The following is a 7,343-nucleotide window of genomic DNA, read 5'->3' as shown; positions in this document are numbered from 1 at the left end:
TCTCTCCATTTGTGTTGAATCAGACCTGTTTTCGAATAATGGCAAGCAAAGTGATTCATTCTCTCTCTCTCTCTCTCTCTCTCTCTCTCTCTCTCTCTCTCTCTCTCTCTCTCTTCATGACTAATTAATCACTTTTCATTACTGGTGTAAAATATTACTCGTTTACATATACCAGTATTTACGGTCATACTGTAAATGCTTTATTTTCTTGTAAAGGATATTCAACTAAGAGATCAAATCTGGTAGTGCTAAAAATCGGTGTAAGACGCCGGTCAATGAACCTAATCTTTCCGACTGAGTAGAAAATTAATAAAAAGAAAATAGATATTATAATAAACACTACTTGACAATCGTTATTATTAAGATTCATATCTCATTTTATAGTTTGTTATTTATCATTTCATCGGCGGCATCACTTTTTCATATATTACAATAAAGTGTTCACTCCAGCATGGAGACAGCTCTCTCACCAGTAACCTGCTTTAATCACACATGGCCAGCTAGTTTTCCCATTTACGGCGCGTGGCGTTATCAGCTTACGTAATTTCCAGCTCTCATTTACCAAGTGGGCTGGGGAATATCGACAGGTGATATTATATCATTAAGCGGTAAATATGTAATTGTCTTCTATCAATGAAATAATAATGTTTTTATTGGGATTATGCATTGAGAATGACAAATATTTGCATTTTAACAAGTTAAACTTTATATTTCATAATTTTTTTTTAGGTTTTAAGTCAGTATAAATAAAGCTAATATTAATACTATTAAAACCCCACAGATTATTGAAAAAACCCGTACACGTGATTTATATGTACTTAAATAATTACTTTTGGGTTCCAGCAAGTATAAAGCTACACTTATAGCATAGTTTCAGTATGTATAAGACTTTACAGACAAAAAAAATGTACACGAATAAAAATATGCATTTAAATATGCAGTTCAATAATGACGTCCGGTTTCCAACAAATATAAAACTACAATCATAGTTTCCAGCAAGTGTAAAACTCTACAGACAAAGATATAAAAAAGAGAGTACACAAATAAAACTACAGATAAAAAAAGAGAAATGGTGACCCATTTTTGGAATATTTTTTCGGAAAACAAATATGTCCTTTTATCCCGGGAACTCGAAGCGGAGTCGTGGGACGGTCGCCGTCGTGGAATGAATTTCACTCATGTGAAATACCGAAGATTTCTTTTCAAATGTCCCTTGACAAAATCTCAGATCAAGTTTACGGACGAGGAATACATCGCAAAATATGGTTTGCCGACTCGGTGAGGTATTCCTTACATGAGAGAGAGAGACAGACAGACAGACAGAGAGAGAGAGAGAGAGAATGACAACCTCGTTCATACTTGAAAAGGATTTCATTATATTTTAAATAAAATGAGAAAGAAAGTTGTCATGGGAATATGTATTTACATATACGATAATCTATTCATCTGTTTTTAATATATAAAAATAATGTGAATAGAATGATTGCTGTATAGTATTAATGAAGCACAGACTTACAAATATGACAAAGCCAATAGAATGAAGTCAAATGAATGAGAAAAACGCAAAAGGAAACACACTGCACCGGAAAAAGACCATCGGAACAAAAGGATAACAAACGAGAGCTCTTGATGAGTTTGGAAAGACCTCTCCCTCCCCTCCCCCCTCCCCCCTCTCCCCTCTGAAATTGAAAGTGGGTGAGGCGAACCTGGACGGTGGAGAGGGGACGAAGGAAAAAGAAAAAGCTCACTCGCTCCAAAAACGCTCATCTCTTCCTCGAAAAGTTGCCACACCATCTTTCCATACCTTCCGAGGCCGATGGAAACCAGACAGAAGCAGGTGCTTCTCGGAGCCTTCACAGCTCAGAGGAAGGAAAAAAAATAAAAAAAAATTCTCATGCCTCAACATACCCCGGAAAGAAACACTGAGTACGTTCTTGCTTCTTTACATGTCAGCCTGGAATAATGAAGGCAACACCTGTTCCGTAGCCAATTTTTCTGAATGAAGTGTTACTTTTTCCCATATGAAAATGTGTTAGGAGATGAAAATATATTGTTTGGTGCATTATATTACGAAAACTCTAGAAATGTTACTTCGGGTCAAGTATGTATGTAAGTATGTTATTTTATATAGTTTTTCCACGTTTTTGTGACCATACGACTAACTCGACAACGGTTTTTGTGATGAAATTATACGTCTCCTAAGTTAACCCGCTATTAAATATTAGAAACTAAAATTAAATAGATAGATAAAGCTATTCGTGAAAGAGATAGATATTTATATAATCAATGTTAAAACATACCTTCTTAAGCTCCTTATATCTTCAATGAGGCAGAAGTATGTGAGAAACAATGAATCTTGGCTGATACAATCCAATCTTTTCAAATTGACAATTTCCTTCATGTTTACCTTTATGATGAAGGTCACTGGAAGACAGAAAACATACAGAACAGTCACAACTTCTAGAGATTGAAACTTCATTAGATTTTGGCTCATCTGTGTAAAGTTAGATACAAAGAAGAAAAGTTGAATAGCAGAGACGACAATACTTTGGCAATTATCCCACCCAAGGAAATATTCCTGTATTTAATAGTGATTCATTACGTTCGCAAGTGAAGAAGAACTAGATGTTTCAGAGACTAGTGAACTGTAAACGAACTTTATTCTATTTATTTTTTCCTCTCATCATTCAGTCCTTATCAGCAATGTTGACATCTTTACTACGGACGATGCTTATAACTAGAAGCAAATGTTGCCAAATATTGCGTAATTTTTAAGCATTTATTTATAAATAAACTACAACATATTATGCAAAGATAATTATACTAACAGAACATGAAGTCTTCAAAGCATAAATGAATTAACGAACACAGAATATATGGGGAAATTCTGTGACAACGAGGCATTAGCAACAGCAGTCAGCTGACCCTGTCTACGAAAACCTTTCATGAAAATGATCTTTTAATTACAGAAATAGGGCAAAAAATACTTTTGCATGACAGCGTTAGTCACATGGAATATTAATGAATCCTGAAAGCTCCTACGTCAACTCGGTAGCTTCATTTTCCGTCCTTTTAGTCACAAAGAAAGTTAATTACTGAAATTCATTAACCTTTGACATGTCTGAGATGAGTCGAATTGAATTGAATATAAAAGCTAGGCCAAAGGCCAATCACTGGGACCTATGAGGTCATTTAGCGCTGAAACGGAAATTGCCAGTAAAAGGTTTGAAAGGTGTAATAGGAGGAAAAGAATCAATTACTGGGAGAGGATGAAAAGTATGATGGAAGAAAGAGCATGTGAAAGGAGGTACAGTAAAAGGAACGAAAGGGGTTGCACCTAGGGGCCGAAGTGACGCTGTAAAGACTCTTAAATAATTACTAAATTGCACTGCACGAGGTACACTGACGGCTCTACCCCCTACGGAGGACAGACATGTCTGAGCCTTCTGGGATCTTAATTAAAATATTATTTTTTTTAAAACAGATATAATATAGTATTAAGGTAAAACATCTTTGTTTCCACACTGCTCAGGGGACAAGTTAGAAAAAATGGCTAGACGAAAAATCTATATCCTACACAAAGTAGTATTAGGCCAACAAAAAGTAATTTATGAGAATTTCTTATTCTATCGAAATTCGGTATATTCCCAAATTCATAAAGAAAGTTCTTCAAAACAAAGGCTTAACTTGCTGTAGATGCTTTTATCATTATTATTATTATTTATCTATTTATTTATTTATTTATTTTATTTTGCTCTATCACAGTCCTCCAATTCGACTGGGTGGTATTCATAGTGTGGGGTTCCGGGTTGCATCCTGCCTCCTTAAGAATCCATCACTTTTCTTACTATGTGCGCCGTTTCTAGGATCACACTCTTCTGCATGAGTCCTGGAGCTACTTCAGCCACTAGTTTTTCTAGATTCCTTTTCAGGGATCTTGGGATCGTGCCTAGTGCTCCTATAATTATGGGTACAATTTCCACTGGCATATCCCATATCCTTCTTATCCATTTCTTCCTTTGGTTTGCTTCTGTAGCTCCAATCTCAGGCTGTTGGTTACTGTCTTTGTGGTGGTCAGTTGCTGGATGACGACCTCCAAGTACCTGACCGTCTTCCCCTTCAATTGGGTTGAATACCTGGCTGCCGGACGAAGCTCCTCTGTTGCCAGAGGTTCCACTTACGTCGTTGTCGTTTATTCTTTCATTTCTTAACATCATTGCTGAGTTTTGCTATTTAACCCATAGCTGGACCCTACTACTACTACTACTACTACTACTACTACTACTACTATTATTATTATTATTATTATTATTATTATTATTATTATTATTATTATTATTACCATCTTAGAGGGCGCGTCTAAAATCTACTTTAATAAAAGGAGAAAGCAGAAGCGAGGCAAAGTTAAAGAGGTTGAACAGCTAATTAGGAAGAAACCAAAGGAAGCTAGGGACAAGGAATGTGCAGAATTCACAGCAGGTGATGATCGAAGAAGCGATGCAAAGTACGTTTGGTGTAAACTTAAATCTTAGGAGGACCAACTGTCTTAGATATTGGTATACACGAATCGACTAATACCATTAAAGAAAATTATTTGATTAAATGTAAAACATATAGTGAAGTCATCAAACTTGACGGGAGTGCCTACACACATTCTCAAATGCTGTTATTTATATTTAATCTTATCGATGAAGACTGAGAGAGAGAGAGAGAGAGAGAGAGAGAGAGAGAGAGAGAGAGAGAGAGAGAGAGAGAGAGAGGGAGAGGATAAAAGTATTTATATCTGGAGTCACGAAAAGAGTGAAAAAAGACAGAACTTTTTGCGAGAGAGCTTGACTTCCGGAAGTTTAATTGAAGGCGAGGTAGAAAAAAGAAGTGGAGAGAGAGAGAGAGAGAGAGAGAGAGAGAGAGAGAGAGAGAGAGAGAGAGAGAGAGAGAGTGTTTATAAATTATATTGATAACACAAGCAGTTCACGGTATGAAGCCCAACTCAAAGGGAACAAAAGTGTAAGCAACATAAACTGAAAAGTGAAGAAACAAAATGGGTATCGTGAAAGTTTAATTATTAATCAAATTTCGGTAAACTCTCTTGCATTCTGTGCATGACAGGGACAGAAGAGTAAATCGATATTACGAATTACGCAAAAAAAAAAAAAAAAAAAAAAAAAAAACCTTCTCGTCATATTATTAGTTCAAAGATTACGTAGGAAACAGTTCTGCCTGTACGGTCATACAGATTAAAATTTCATTTTGCCAGTCAGTTATCATACTAAAAAATACCAAACATAAAAAAATACAGCAATCACCTTATCTTAAACTTTGGATCTTCCTTATATAAAAACAGCATGACTATGATGCCCAAAATATATATTAGAATATAATCCACGTGAACTTAGGATTTGTCATAATAGCTTAAGGTTATTGGCACTCTCTGTCTGTCAGGAAATCTTAGCAAAAGTACAAACAAAAGAAACACAAGCACAGACTTGCGCTCACATACAAACAAAACTGACATATCTCTTTCTATGAGTACAACTATTTTTACTTAATGGGCTTAGAGCTAAAATTATACACAATTATGAATAAATCCCCCATGCACTTTTGTAACATTTTCTCACAAATTGTCAGTTTCCTTAAAAAGATAGCAAAGCTCTATTGTATTCATCCTCCAGCCGCCAACATTTTTATGAACTCCTGTACCTCCATCCTCACCCCTTCATCTTGGTGAGGAACCCTCGTAGAAGATTCATCAAAGCTCGGTAAATTCTACGTCATCTACTTTTAGCCTTAGCTGCTCCCTCGCTGCCTAGACTATAAGGTCCTTTTTTTCGCCTCCAAAGCCATTTTTATGCATCATCTCCTCTTGCTGAAGAAAACCACAAACTCCCCACCCTTTTCGGAAAATTATATATATTTTTCTTACATGCCTCGACTCTAAATCTCCCTTAATATCTGATATTTTCAAATGTTTTCATTTTAATATTTTCACTAAACTCTTGATTTCCTGGTGCCACATCTACTATGAAAACATTAATTGCAAGTGTTGCTGCCCTGTTTTTACTTTGGAATCTACGTACACTCCATTTCAATAAATGGGAAAGCCTTGAGTTCGACATTCTTCCTAATGTTCTTTCTTCGCCAGATACTTTTCTTCTTTAATAAAATAATTTTCTCTACCTTTCAAGCCTCTCATTTTAATAGTTTTTTCAGGACTCACAGACAAAATGAATGGAAAGAGGAACTGTTAATAATTAGCAAAGTATTCATCAATACAATAATGGTAATCTAATCACGCTATGAAATAATATTCTCCCCAGCCGCTAAACAATTGCACTTCGTCCCTTTCCACCCAGTAATGCACTATCAAAGCTTAGAGATTTATTGATAAAGAAAATAGATATTAGTGATATAGCTGATCATAAAGGCAGGAAATATATTACATTTTTCCATCGATTGTGAATTAACAAATAAGCTCAATCTGCTCTCCAAGTGTTATTCGTCCTTTTATGCCCCTTGAGTCCGTCTGTCTGTTTCCTTCTGACATTTTTTTTTAATCTTTCTTGAATTTGTCTTATTTGTTTTTAAACAGAGTAAAGAAAGCAAACTCCGGTCAAAAAGGATAACCTTGAAATTAGACGTCAAGGAAGATGAAGCGGCCTTCGAGCTTTCTTGGTCTTGAAGGTGAAGAATTACGAACGGCGATGGATAAAAGATGAAAAATACAAGAGAAGACAAAGTATGACGGAACTGCACAAGAACGAAAAATAGTCCGGCCACAGTTGACACAAACTCGCATTAGACATCTGAAGCTGTTCAGGTGGACGGAACGCCGAGGAAATAAATGAACCTCACTTTCAGTACAGACTTTGGAAAGAATATTTTTCGCGGAATGAACCTTTCATTGCTGGTGTTGGCGTCTGGAGAAATTTTCAGTAGTATAAATGTAGGTAGAAGAGCATATAACAATGTATATATATATATAGATATATATATATATATATATATATAAGTATATATATATATATATATATATATATATATATATATATATATATATATATATATATATTCGTTTTAAAATCATGCGTCATTATTATATCTTTCATGGGGATGAGTTCATTGACATCAAAATTTCGTAAGAGATTAAGAAAACAAATATAAAGTAATAAATATGAAATACTTTTCTATTTATAGAAATCAGCTGTTTTCCCAATGATGTTTTTTTCAGTTTTCTTCCGAAGATACTTTTTACGATTGGTTGTCACATTTAAAGCTTAAGGTTTCCTTGAAATGCAAATACATTAACACGGCTGGCAGTTCCATAAACGCCTGAATAACTCTCC

This window comes from Macrobrachium nipponense, chromosome 2 (genome assembly GCF_015104395.2).
Source record: "Macrobrachium nipponense isolate FS-2020 chromosome 2, ASM1510439v2, whole genome shotgun sequence".
Taxonomy (NCBI): Eukaryota; Metazoa; Arthropoda; class Malacostraca; order Decapoda; family Palaemonidae; genus Macrobrachium; species Macrobrachium nipponense.
This window is presented reverse-complemented; position numbering follows the sequence as displayed.